The sequence below is a fragment of the Humulus lupulus genome, chromosome 6, assembly GCF_963169125.1.
Source record: "Humulus lupulus chromosome 6, drHumLupu1.1, whole genome shotgun sequence".
Classification (NCBI taxonomy): domain Eukaryota; kingdom Viridiplantae; phylum Streptophyta; class Magnoliopsida; order Rosales; family Cannabaceae; genus Humulus; species Humulus lupulus.
This window is the reverse complement of record NC_084798.1, coordinates 95,113,092-95,128,695: the sequence shown is the minus strand read 5'-3', so window position 1 is coordinate 95,128,695 and position 15,604 is coordinate 95,113,092.

The following is a 15,604-nucleotide window of genomic DNA, read 5'->3' as shown; positions in this document are numbered from 1 at the left end:
TGTTGGGCCTGGAGGATAGCTAGGCCTGCACATAGAGGTGCTGAAGGGTGGCTAGGGTCACACACTGACTTTGGGGGAAATTGAAGATGGCTTGAACTGGGGCTCCATGGGCCTGGGCTATTTGGGCCTCTTCTTTCAAAAATATCACCATTTCCTTTTTTTTCTTCCATTTTTGTTCCTTTCTTTCTTCTTTCTTTTCTTTATACCAAAATGCCACTTTTATTTCTACAAAATAACAATAAATTAAATTATAATCAAATATTTTCATTTATAAAATAAATCATATTAATTCCATAAAAATATTAATTAAAACTTAAATTATTTAGTCAATTAAAATCAACAAATGTGCATTTTTCACCACTAATCAATCTCATTATTTATTTAATATTTAAATAACTAAAATTGTGGAACAAATAAACTTCTAGAAGCTTCTTGTGCGTGTAGCATAGTGACTGTGCACTATGCTACATGTGTACCGAAGGCATGTGATTTTTCCCAATTTTTCTTATTATTTAAATACCAAAAATCCCAAAAATAAATTAATTCAAAATTAATTATATTTTTGTTAAATAAAATAATTATTTAATTCTCAATTAATTAATTACACATAATTATACAATAATTATGTTTAGTGCATAGAAAAATATTTTACTTATCAAATAAGTCATTTTGCCCATTTTTGTATTTATCTTTGTGAGCGTTTGTTTGAGCCATTTCGGGGACCATGGACCTATAACATTAAGCTCCAATAAATTGAAACTAAATAATTAAACTCTTTAATTATAATAGTTAATTTATTAATTCTGATATTTCTCCACTATAAATTCATAATTTAACTCTTTATGTTATAGATATACTTTTATGGAAATCTTATTTTAAGTTGTCCATTGATATAACCATCTTACAGTAGTTCAACCCTCTAATTAATTAGTTCATAAATTAGAATGGAATAATTACTATTTTAACTTTATAATTTACTTCTTATCCTTAAGTACCATTAATTCACTAGTGAATAATTAATCTATAATCTAATTATAGATTTGAGCTCAAAATCATTCAGTTCTAGAATTAACCCTTAAGGGAACCAATATATGATCGGTTAGGAAATATTAGATTCCGTATTGTTGATACATGTTCCCAGCCATCCATGATATTAAATCTCCAAAACAAAAGTCATTAGCCTCATTCTATGAAGAGACCTTAACGAATAAATCAAAAGATTTAATAAACATGAACAGGAGTTCGTGAACACTCAGGATTTAGGTTGATCTATAAATGATCATCAGTCATGATATGAATTACAAGTCTTTATTATTAAATGATTTTTGGAGAAAGACTTTTATTCATATCGGTCCATGTCATATATAATCATATTATATAAAGCACCTTTACCGAGATGTCTTACCACATCAATAATCTGAATCTAGATTATTTGTATCAACATGAAACTCAACAAACTGTACTTACAACTCCCATTAAAGAATTCCATAACTTCAATTTGTTGTTGTTGACTATTTTTATTCATTCATGTGATCTTAATTCTCTCGTACTAATACAAGATCACATCCTCAATAATGAATATGGAATTTTTCTGATATTTACAAAAATTATTCAAACAATAATTTAATAATCTAAATATAACAATAATAGACCATTGTATTTATTTATTCATTGAAATAATAAATTTCTTTTATATGCTTTTAGGACATACTCCTAACAATCTCCTACTTGTAATTAAAGCAAGTAAGGTATTTCTCAATCCCATATTACGTACATGACCCTAGAATTGCTTTGCAGGAAGCGTCTTCGTAAACGGGTCTGCCAGGTTGTGTTCTGATGCGATTTTCAGAATGGACACATCTCCTCTATGTACGATTTCTCTGACTAAGTGATATTTGCGCTCTATATGCTTTCCCCTCTTGTGGCTTCTTGGTTCTTTAGAATTAGCCACTGCTCCATTGTTGTCACAGTAAAGAACAAGTGGTTTCTCCACTTCTAGAACCACTTCTAGATCCGTGTAGAACTTTTTTAGCTAAACTGCCTCCTTAGCTGCTTCACAAGCCACTATATACTCGGCTTCCATGGTGGAGTCTGCAATGCTGGTTTGTTTAATACTTTGACAGACTACCGCTCCTCCTCCAAGAGTAAACACTGATCCAGAAGTCGACTTTCTACTATCTTTGTTTAATTGAAAGTCAGAATTAGTGTAACCAGTGGGGTTCAGGTCTCCACTTGAATATACAAGCATATAATATCTAGTATTTCTAAGATGCTTGAGAATATTCTTCACGACACTCCATTGACTTAATCCAGGATTGGATTGATAACGACTAACTATCCCTACTGCATAACAAATGGCAGGTCTTGTACACTACTTAGCGTACATCATACTGCCTACTGCTGAGGCATATGGACACTATCTCATGTCTTCCTTTTCCTGAAGTGTTTTGGGGCACCGCTCCTTGGAAAGGAATACTCCAGAACGGGTTGGCATATCACCCTTTTCAAAGTTTTGCATATTAAAGTGTTTTAGCAACTTATCAATATAAGTTTCTTGAGATAGTGCCAAAGTTTTTGTTCTGTCTATCTCTAAGAATCTTAATGCCTAGAACATACTTGGCTTCTCCCAAATCTTACATTTGGAATTGTTCAACTAACCAGTTCTTTACCCTTAATAATGATGTTACGTCATATCCAACAATAATATATCATTTACGTAAAGAACGAGGAATACTACTATACCATCTTTGATTTATTTATAGACACAAGATTCGTCAACATTTTGTTCAAAAACCAAATATTTTACTTGTGTCATCAAATCTAAGATTCCAAGATCTAGAAGCTTGTTTGAGTCGATGAATGGACCTAAGAAGCTTGCAAACCTTTTTCTCTTGACCTATTTAATTTGAATCCTTCTACTTGAGACATGTTAATGGTTTCGTCAAGGTAGCCATTCAGAAAAGTTATTTTGACATCCATTTTCTAGATCTCGTAATCCATACACGTAGCTATGGACAAGAGTATATGAATGGATTTTAGCATGGCTACAAGAGAAAAAGTTTCTTCATAGTCAACCCCTTCTTTATTGTGTGTAACCTTTGGCTATAGGCCTTGCTTTGAAAGTCTCTACTTTCCCATCTGCTCCTCTTTTCTTCTTGAATATCCACTTTCAACCAATGGGTTTGATATTCTCAGGTGGATCTTCAAGAACCCAGACATAATTGGAATACATCGATTCCATTTCTTGGTTCATGGCTTCTTGCTATTTGTCCTTGTCAGAATCATTCATTGCATCCTTAAATGTCAATGGGTCATCTTTGTTTATGTCAGACACAAGCATTTGAACTTCGTGTTTATAGCGTGTGGGTTGCTTACTAACCCTCCCACTACGATGAGGTTCTCTGCTATTTTGACTAGAACTAGTAGTTTCCTCTTGTCGTTTCTCATTGGTTGTTGCTGGTGACTTTGCAACTTCATTCGAGATCATCTCCTCCAGAACAACCTTTCTGCAAGGTTTGTGGTTATTAACATAGTCATATTCAAGAAAAGTTGCATTTGTCGATACAAATGTTTTATTTTCTTTTGGACTATAGAAAATTCCATCTCTAGTCTCTTTGGAATATCCCACAAACATGCACACTTCATAGCGTGATTCCAACTTCTTGGTCTTTCTTTTAAGCACGCGTGCAGGACACCCCCAAATTCGAAAATGGTGTAACCTAGGTTTACAACCATTCCATAATTCTATGGGTGTCTTTTGGATAGACTTAGATGGAACATCATTCAATATGTATAGAACACATTGAATCGCATAGCCCCAAAATGACTGTGATAATGATGAGAAACTCGTCATTGATCTAACCATGTCTAATAACGTTCTATTCCGTCTTTCTGAAACACCATTTTGTTGTGGCGTTCCAGGTGCTGTGAGTTGGGATTGAATGCCATGCTCACGTAGATGGTCCTCGAATTCAAAGTTCAAGTACTCTCCTCCTCGATCAGATCGAAGTGCTTTTAGTGATTTACCTAATTTCTTTTTAGCTTCTGCTTGAAATTCTTTGAACTTTCCAGAAGTTTCAGATTTTCTTTGCATCAAGTATAGGTAACCATATCTTGAATAATCTTCAATGAAAGTGATGAAATATTCATAACCTCCTCTTTCTTGTACATTAAGTGGACCTAAACATCCGTATGTACTAGCTGAAGTGGTTCTGTGGCTCTTGAACCTTTAGCAGAGAAAGGTCTCTTGGTCATTTTGCCTTCTAGACAGGATTCACAAACAAGGAGAGATCCAATAGATAGTTCTCTTAATGGACCATCCTTTACAAGCCTATTTATTCTGTCTAGACCAATATGGCCCAATCTTAAGTGCTATAGATATGTCTCACTATCGAAATCAGTTTAATAGATCTAGGATTAGCTGTTTTAAATAATTCAGAATTATAAAAAATGTGTCATTCATTATAAGTATGTAAACTTTGTTTATCCCAAAGCATTTGCATAACAAGTAAATAGATAATTTCTTTAAATAATAACTACTTTATTAATAGGGTTTATACCTTTTTGGATCCTGTGTTTTGTCTCATTACCTGTTTGGACCCTGTGTTTTGACAAATTACTTTTTGGACCCTATGTTTTGTAAAATGATTAAAATAGAACCCTAAACTCAATTTTGATGAAGAAAAAATTGAATATAACAATACAGATTTTAAGCAGAATGATTTTATTTTTGTTCTGAATTGTTAGTTTTGGTAGATTATTTGTGATTTTAGTTGAGAAAACATTGACCAAAATCGATTTTAGGGTTCTATTTTAATCATTTTACAAAACATAGGGTCCAAAAAGTAATTTGCTAAAACACAGGGTCCAAACAGGTAATGGGAAAAAACACAAGGTCCAAAAAAGTATAAACCCTTATTAATAAAGAAATAAATGTTATGCAAAAATATAAATAAGTTTCTAAACATTAATAATCAAAATTACTAATAATAAACTAAATTTCTAGACTGTAGTTTTCTTTGTTTAAAGAAATCTAAAATTCCTAAAACAAAATGAAGAAATTTAAATTGTTCAACTAACACTAAAATTACTAAATAAAACTATTCTCCAACTCCTCCAACTCTTTACTCGCTATCAAAATCCTCATCAGTCTCTTCCTCCTTTTCAGGGTTATGATTTTGTGAAAGGAAAAACAAAAGAAAAATAGATTAGTGGCATATATTTTTGAATCTACTATCCAAAAATTTGAATCTAATATTCATAGTATTTGAATCTATTATTCAAAGTTGAAAAATATATGTAAATCTTATTTACATTTTTCGTTTGATATAAACGATGACACTCAGCAAAGACTTCCACTGTCATTGCTCACCACATCTCATGTGCTGAGTCATAATGTATACATTTTTCCTTTGTTTCGTCAGGCATGGTTGAAAGCATGCAATAACATGCCAAGCGATCGGATTTCATCCAATTTGCATATTTTTCTTCTACTTCATAGCTAGTATCCAAAGGTGGTTCTGTTGGAGATTTTTCACAGACGGTTCTCATCATCTTGTTATAAGAAAAAATGGTCAACATGCCTCAAAACCAGTGTTGCATATTTTCAGGTTCAAAAACCAAGGATTTGAGAAAAGCATCGGTGTGTAATTCACCAATAGACATTTTTGCTGGGAATAAATAAATAAATACAAATATTATTATATTTAGAAAAATAAATATCAAAGTTTCAGAAATTAAACGTGATGCATGAGCAGAATTAAAACACATCAAAAAAGTTTAATTTCCACGATAAAACTTTCTAACAATTAAAGTACCGCCTTAGAGTCGGTCAAATTAATCTTAGAGAATTTATAAGACGTTCTTATCTTTATTCTTTAAAACTTAAAATAACTCATTATTTTCTCTTTTAAACATTAAAGTACCGCTTAGTTTGGTCAAGTTATGACTATCCACTGCAAAAGCTTAATCATAACTTTGTGAGTGTAACCCATTATTTCGGAGTTCATGACTTAACTTAGGACATGTCGCCTTAGGGTCGATCAAACCTAAAATACATCATTAGCTCCTATCTTGGTAAGAAATATAATCTTGCTATTGAAATGTCTAGACACCTTCCTAAGGGGGACGAAAACAAAGCTGTCGCGAGGCGCTATTTTTATCTAACGTTGTTATATTAATAATGGAGACCATAGGTTATGTTGAGTTATCAACCCTCTCCCACTCACTATTTTGAAATAAGTGTTTTTAACTTAATTAATTCCAAATTAACTATAGATTCTTTAAACTTTATGAACATAATTAAAATTGGTAAGAAAGCAAGTTTCTAGGTCCATATCCAATTTTAAATTACCAATTATGCTCTTTTAAACTTTACTAAAAAAACAATTTTAAAATAAAGTTGGTTTAAAGAAATTAAGACATAAAGACCTCAAAACGGTGTGATATTTTACCAAGTTTTCAAAGAATAAAACTAAGTAATTTATATGCAATTGGTTTCGCAAAACAAATTATATAAACATATGGGACAATCCTAATAATCATGTTTTTACCAATGAGATGCATGATAATGACTGTGTGGGTTTTTTATGTATGGCACAAAATGCATGAACAGTTATCAATCACATGAAAACAATTATTTAAATAAATAAATAACCAATAAATGTTGACCTGGGTGCTTTTGGGTATTTCTAATTTTATAACATCTTTATAAAATTAAAATAAAATAAAACTGCCTTGATCTCCATCGGGCTTCTTTACTTTACTTTCGGTAGGATATGTATCGTTGGTCCAGAATAATAATAATAATAAAACAATTTTCTAACTATCTTGATTAATCAAAACAAAACTTTTAAATAACCATTATTTTATTTTCCTTCTAATTAAAACAACTTTTAATTAAACAGAAATTAAATTTAATTAAAATCTGTTATTTTTAAAAATAAATTTTTAAATAAGATATTTAAAAAAGTTTGTTAGGATAACTAAATTATCTCAATATTTAAATATCAATTTTCTAACAAATAGGATATTTAACATTTTAAAAATTAAAAAAAATAATAGATTAATTTCAGAAAAAAAAAATCTGAACCAGCAAGACTGGGACACGTGGCACCAAAAAGTGCTGCTGGGGCCCACTTGTACGGAACCGTACGAATCCGTACGACATCCCCGGAGGGTGGCCTCAGAGGAACGGTGGCTGAATTCTGAATCCCAGGCTCTGTTTTGACTTTGTGTGATCAGAATTATAATTTTATGGTGTCAAAAACCAAATAAAATTACATAAATCCTATGCCATTTAATGGCTTACACAATGATCTAATCATAAATAAATCATAACCCAAAAACACCATACAATTAACGATTCAACATTCTCATGCATTCAATCATATTAAGTCATATTCATTCATCAAAAATAAATAAATGCATAAAACTAAACCCACACAGATTCAATATATATATGTGTGTGAAGACGGCTCTGGTACCATTTGTTGGTTTTTATAGATCAAATCAGAGATTATACGCAACGGAACAACAATCAAAATTGTTAATTTAACCCCACAAAATTTCTAGATCTACTTCTTCACATACATATATATATATATTGAATCAAAGATATGAATAGAAAATTACCTCAAGTCCTTCCTTGCTGCTATCTTTTTGTACGGGAAAAATCCTCAAGATCTCACACCAAGATCTTCCAAAATGTTCTCAACACACAAAGAACGAGTGTGGGCTCGCTATACAAAATAATAGGCAAAATCTACTTATCAGATGTTCTCAACACATGAGATCTGATAAAGTTTGGACCTAAGTTTGTGAAGAACAGTGACATATGCTTGTATCACTGTTCTCTTTTTCTCAGGGAGATTTCACGATATATTTTCTATCACTGAAAAGTCTCGCTCTAGAAAAAACTGATCTCCTATATTTAATATATCCAATATATTAAAAAAAATTAGTTATTTAAAACAATTTAAAAATAACTAATCAGTTATCAGATTTTGTTTAAATAATAATATTTTAATCATATTACAATATCTCATTACTTATTTAATATTTAAATAACTAAAATTGTGGAACAAAGAAACTTCTAGAAGCTTCTTGTGCGTGTAGCACAGTGACTGTGCACTGTGCTACACGTGTACCACATGCCAAGGAAGGCATGTGATTTTTCCCAATTTTTCTTATTATTTAAATACCAAAAATCCCAAAAAGAAATTAATTCAAAATTAATTATATTTTTTATAAATCAAATAATTAATTAATTACACATAATTATACAATAATTATGTTTAGTGCATAGAAAAATATTTTACTTATCAAATAAGTCATTTTGCCCATTTTTGTATATATCTTTGTCAGTGTTTGTTTGAGCCATTTCGAGGACCATGGACCTATAACATTAAGCTCCACTAAATTGAAATTAAATAATTAAACTCTTTAATTATAATAGTTAATTTATTAATTCTGATATTTCTCCACTATAAATTCATAATTGAACTCTTTATGTTATAGATATACTTTTACAAAAATCTTATTTTAAGATGTCCATTAATATAACCATCTTACAATAGTTCAACCCTCTAATTAATTAGTTCATAAATTAGAATGGAATAATTACCATTTTACCTTTCTAATTTACTTCTTATTCCTTACGTACCATTAATTCACTAGTGAATAATTAATCTATAATCAAATTATAGATTTGAGCTTGAAATCATTCAGTTCCATAATTAACCCTTAAGGGAACCAATATACGCTCCGTTAGGAAAGATTAGATTATGTATTGTCGATACATGTTCCCAGCCATCTATGATATTAAATATCCAAAACAAAAGTCATTAGCTTCATTCTATGAAGAGACCTTAACGAATGAATCAAAAGATTTAATAAACATGAACAGGAGTTCATGAACACTCGGGATTTAGGTTGATCTATAAATGATCATCAGTTATGATATGAATTACAAGTCTTTATTATTAAATGGTTTTTGGCTAAATACTTTTATTCATATCGGTCCATGTTATATATAATCATATTATATAAAGCACATTTACCGAAATGTCTTACCACATCAATAATATGAATCTAGATTATTTGTATCAACATGATACTCAGCAAACTGTACTTGCAACCCCAATTCAATAATTCAATAACTTCAATTTGTTGTTGTTGACTATTTTTATTCATTCATGTGATATTAATTCTCTCGTACTAATACAAGATCACATCCTCAATAATGAATATGGAATTTTTCTGATATTTACAAAAATTATTCAAACAATAATTTAATAATCTAAATATAACAATAATAGACCATTGTATTTATTTATTCATCAAAATAATAAAGGTCTTTTACATGCTTTTAGGACATACTCCTAACAGGCTTTACGCCTTATCTTTATAAAATGATATTTGTTGGGCATTTATCATATTATTTTATGTAGTATACAACTATAACACAAAATTAAATATGATTAAATTAATTTTCAATAATAATTAATTTCACATAATTGTCAATATAATTTTATTTGCCATTAAATATTATTTTGAATATTATTTCACAAATAATATTATTTTGTGAGATTAAAAGTAATTCTTTATTATTTTTAATTAATTCATTTTAATATCAAAATTTCACTTCTGTGTTATCGAGCTAGTATAAGGACAATATGGACTCATAGTTCTACACTCCAATAATTTAATTAATTTCACTAACTCTTAATTCTATTAATTAATTTATTAAATATGAATTATTCCACTAGAAATTCATAGTTGAATGCTCAAAAGTATAGTCTTATATTATTAGAAGTTACAACTATAAAGTCGTCCATTGATTTAGTAATTGCATGAGTTATGACCCTCTCCTAGTTGTTCATAATTAGAGCTAAGTCGTAATGTCCGTTAATCTCTCTAATTATGTTTTTATCAATTAGTTCCATTAATCCTCTAATGAACATTATTCTATAAATTTAATTATAGAATGAAATTTCTGTTCTCTAACAGAAATTGAGTGCTCTATGTTCAAGCCCTGAATCAACACTAAAATGAATAACTAATCTGCTTTCATTAAAGTAAGGTGTAGATTCCATATCTGTGTAGTATGTTCCCAGCCACTTGTAGTTCTATGACTCCAAGATATCAGGAATTCGGTCGTAGGAATATTGAACCTTACCCCATAAGTCAAAAGTCATAAAAGCACAAATAGGAGTTCATTACTCACTTCAGGATTGAGGTCAAGTCTCAAACAACCATCGATTGATGAATGTTGAACTTCTATAAATTAACAGAGATTATCATAAGTTTTTCTTTCATCGTGTCCCAGTCCAATACAATCTATATTGTATATGGTACATCTTTCTCTTTGTGTCACTACACTTAATAGTCTGGATAAATTGTGGACGCTCAATATTCCACATCCATATAAGATCCCGTGAAGGCCCATCATCCTTTGACGGAAACTTCGGATCAACTCGCGATGCATGAGGTCCCAGCCCCGTCACCATGGCCTCGCTTGGCCATACCCCAGGCGCGAGGCCCTCCTCGCGCGCGCACCACCTAGCGTCGCTCGGCCACCACGCGCGCATCTCCATAGCCTCGCTCGGCCGTGCCCTAGGCGCGAGGCCCTCCTTACGCGCGTACCACCTGGCGTCGCTCGGCCACCGCGCGCACGTTTCTCTGGCATCGCTCGGCCACCGCGCGCGCATCTCCATGGCGTCGCTCGGCCATACCTCAGCGCTCGTGGTCCCAGAGTGGCCTCGCCCATGCCCACGGAGGGGGCCTCGCCAAATAGGCCCCGTGGTGGCCTCGCCCATGCCCACGGAGGGGCTTCGCCAAATAGGCCCCGTGGTGGCCTCGCCCATGCCCACGGAGGGGCTTCGCCCAATAGGCCCCGTGGTGGCCTCGCCCATGCCCACGGAGGGGCCTCGCCAAATAGGCCCTGTGGTGGCCTCGCCCATACCCACGGAGGGGCCTCGCCCAATAGGCCCCGTGGTGGCCTCGCCCATGCCCACAGAGGGGCCTCGCCAAAAAGGCCCCGTGGTGGCCTCGCCCATGCCCACGGAGGGGCCTCGCCCAATAGGCCCCGTGGTGGCCTCGCCCATGCCCACGGAGGGGCCTCGCCAAATAGGCCCCGTGGTGGCCTCGCCCATGGCCTCATGGGGGCCACATCCGCAGCACACTCAGCCTCGTGAGCAGCCAAGAGAGTCGCGCCATCAATAAGCCTTCCAAGGGTCCCATTCCTTACACCTAGAGACCCCTATGCTTAGAGGCTCCAGTACGAGTCGAATGGGACATACTTGTACGACCAAGTACTGAGTACGGACACCAGTACCAGTGGGACTGCTAGGGTAAGAGTTATGGCCCGTACATCTACGGCCAAGGGTCAGAGTCGACACCACTACCACCTGCGCCACTACGCCTGCCGCCACTCATCAGACATGGGTACAGACAAGTAGTGGGGACATCCTCCTGACACCTGCTCCCGTACTGATGTACGACCACAACCTCTGAAGCCACTCCCCTGACATAGTACTTATGTACCATTTGGTCTCCTGGACCACCATGTACCTAAGGCCATTAGAGCCTACTATAAAATGAACTGGAGCACCACCTGAAAGGGGGTTGGAAATTTTACTGTAGTAAAGGCTTGAGTGTGAATGAAAGACTGAATTCTCCATTATTGTTCTATCATTGTTCTTGAGTGATTGTTTAAGTTTCTACAGCTTTTCCATTAGAGATCTTGATTTGATAATTTTTCCAACTCAACTTAGTTGACGAGTTCTCACCGTCAACAATATTGTATATGGTACATCTTTCTCTTTGTGTCACTACACTTAATAGTCTGGATAAATTTTTCTATCTTAAACAGAAGATAGACCGTACTCATAATATTTATTAAATAAAGCTCCCACTTTTTTTAGTGATTACGGACAATTTTTATATTATTATCTTGAAATAAATCCTCTTGTATATATATCATTATACATATACTTAATTCAAGACCACATCAATAATATTGGATCATCATGATAAATGACATGTATAATTAAATACAAATATGAGTGAAAAATATTAACTTTATTTAATTAACAATAATCGTTCATACAGAAATACGCTTTAAGGGCACAAATCTCAACACATTTGAGTCCCAATTTTCTACTAAAAAATGTTTTGTATATTCCTGGCTTTAAATGTTATTTGCTCTCTATTAGTGCTCTTACTCATCATTCTGCTCTTTATGTCCTATTCTCAAACAATTCATTCATAATCCAAGATCCAAGTCTATCAAGGATGATTGGCAAGGGCGATATTAATAATGGCCTATACATCTTAGATTGTTCTCAATTTTCTACTTCTCACATCAATCTTGTCTCTGTACAAACTTGGCATAATCGTTTAGGTCATTTGTCTAATAAATGTCTTCATATGCTTCATGATCAATTACCATGTAATCTTTCAAAATTTAATAACAATGATCCTTGCTATATCTGTCCTTTAGCTAAACAACGCAGACTCCCTATTCCATCTAATAATCACCATTCTGCTCATATTTTTTATTTTTTACATGTTGATATTTGGGGTCCATATCATACTGTTTATCACAATGGATATTGTAACGACCCAAATTTCCTAATAAGGCTTAGGGCCTTGATTAAGGGGTCAGGATGGAAAATTTTAGAATTATATGATGATGTGATATTTATGTGTATCATTATGTGAATATGTGAATAATATTATAATATGACGTGATATGCATGTTTAGGTGTATTAAATATGCATGTGGGCCCATTTCTATTTAATTAGGAAATTTTAATATTTTGGCCATTTCGGGCATATTTGGCATATATGTGATATATATGTGGTGCTTCAGTATTATATGGTCATGCTAGGGTTACTCAGCACGAGACAATCCTAGGAGGCAAGCTAGTGGGAAAGTCACAACGGGATTCATACTTGATTCGGAGTGAGTCAAGGGGTATTTAGTACATTACCGGGTTATTGAGTAATGGGAATAAATATTTTATGATAAATTGGGAGTTAGTGAGACCAGGGGGAAATTCTGGGTATTTTGACTATTTTACCCTTGTGGGCATTTTCGGGACCAAGAGAATTAGGGTTTTCTTGAAGTTACTTAAGCTTGAAGTAACCTATTAGAATTATAAAAGAACGTTCAGAACATTCTCTCTTCCTCCCATTCTCTTTTCGACACCCGATCATCTTTTCGAAGGAAACTTGAGTTCTAGGACTGTAACGCCCTACTTCCTTAGAGCCGTTACTAAGTGAGTTTTTAAGACAAAACAGTGTGCAATGAACTCGCTAACCGAGGTTTTGAAACAAAAGTGTGACTAATTAAAAGTTAAGGCTGTAATCTTTGAAAATGCGTCGTTTCATTAAAACTTCTATTATTAAACATTTGGGATCCCAAAATAAGGTTTGAAAACTAATTACATTTTTGAAATAAGGTTGCAGTTAAGAAATCATAAAATCATAGGTTATTACAGCCATTTTCGAATAAACCCCCAACCAAAGCAGTCGGGCAGGCCGAACATGTACGCGCCGCTTCACGCTCTCCGTACTCATGGTTGGTTGATTCAGTCATTGCCCTTACCTGCAACACAGAGCACCCGTGAGCCGAAGCCCAGGAAGAAAACTCATGCAGAACATAACATATGCAATGTATACAGTTATCATAACAGATAATCCACAAATAAACAAGTCAATCATTAGACTAAGCAAACACGGCCAAGCCGCCCCAGAGCCTTACCGAAGCCTGGGGTATCGGTTCTCACCGCGAGGATAACTCATGTATCCCTTGGGTCCCACCCTGAATATAGCATAACACATGTATCCACCGGGCCCCGCCCTGACTATAGCATCCCATGTGCTAGGTGTTACTTTCGGCCCACAGCCGCCCCGGCTTACGCCGTACTCGGCCCACGGCCGCCCCGGCTTACGCCGTACTCGGCCCTTGCCGCTCATTTCATCATAATCACACATATAGTACATTCGAAATAATCATTCACACACATCATCATTCATTTAAGGTTTAAACATTTGCACATAATACAATCTGGGGCCATGCCCTAACCTCGGGTGTTATAGTTTTCTTACCTGCATTCCGAGCCTCCTGATGCACTAAAGCCGCGAGCACGGTCCTCTAGCACGAGCCTCACCAACAACCTAGTCACAACACACAAGAAACATCCCTCATTACTAATCAACCCAAAACCACTTCCCGGGACCAATCCCGCACTCTCGGGACCTCTAAAACCTTAAAACAACACCCCGGAGACATCCCCCGAACCCCCGGGGCAAAGGCCTAAAATTGCCCAAAAAATGATGCCCTGAATTTAGCCTTGTGCCGCGGCACCACATCCTTGTGCCGCGGCACCCAACAGTCAGAGGCTCCCTCGCCGCGGCACGAAAAACCTGTGTCGCGGCACGCCTTCGCAGACCCAGAATTCTGGGTTTTCTCCTGCGTTTTCTCCGAGCTAAAACCTTCCCAATTCATACCAAACCAATACCCAAACCCCAAAATCAAATCCAAACTTCATATGACCCATCTAGTAACCCATAAACATCATCAAAGCAATCAAACACACAATCAAATCCCCAAAATCCACATTCTTGATTTCAATTTCAGAAAATTAAAAACTCAAAGTTCAAACTTAAACCATGCTCAAATCTCTTAACCCATAACATAATCAAGCCTTAAATGTGTATAAATTCCTTACCTCAAGTAGAGAATCCCATCCCAAGCTCCCTTGATTCATCTCCTAAGTCTCCAAATTTCAGCTCCTTCACTTCTCTTCTTCTTCTTCTTCTTCTTCTTCTTCTCATTGCCCTAACTTTCCTTCTCTTTGGTTTTTCTTCTCTTTATTTTTTATCAAAACCAATCAATGCCAAGCCCCAAACCGTGTACCCCCTATAACCCAGCTGCCATAAATCAATTTCCCAGCCAAATGACCATTTTACCCCTCCTTGCCTATCCTTTCCCAACTAAACCTCAAGGGCACTTAAGTCCTTTTACTTCTATTTCATTTCTACCATTTTCTACCTAGAACTTGTTACTCTCAGCAGTAACTAATGGTTACCCAGGTTACTAAATCTCCAATAACCATTACCCGCTAAATCTCAACTTAACCATAAAATTCCCGAGGTACCCCTAGGCTCCTCCCGAGCCGGGTATAGAAATCCCGTTGTGACTCTTAAGTTAAATTGCTCTCTAGGACCGTCTCGGCACGTGCATCACAACAATAACACAACACTCACGTGGTACAAATCACGGAATACAATTATCACATATCAATGCAGTTATGCCCAACAAGGCCAAAATTACAGTTATGCCCTTCTAACACGATCCGGGCCTACATGCATACTAATATACATAGTCATGCATCTCAGATAAACAAATAGTCATATAACATGCTTTAAATCATAATCATGCATTTAATCCATAAAAATCACACATAATTCCCATCATGCCCTCCTGGCACGCTAATCAAGGCCCTTAAGCCTTATTAGTAACTTTGGGTCGTTACAAGGACTCGGATTCAAGCGAGGATCGAGGCATAGCGATTTTAGGGAAGATTAGAAGCTT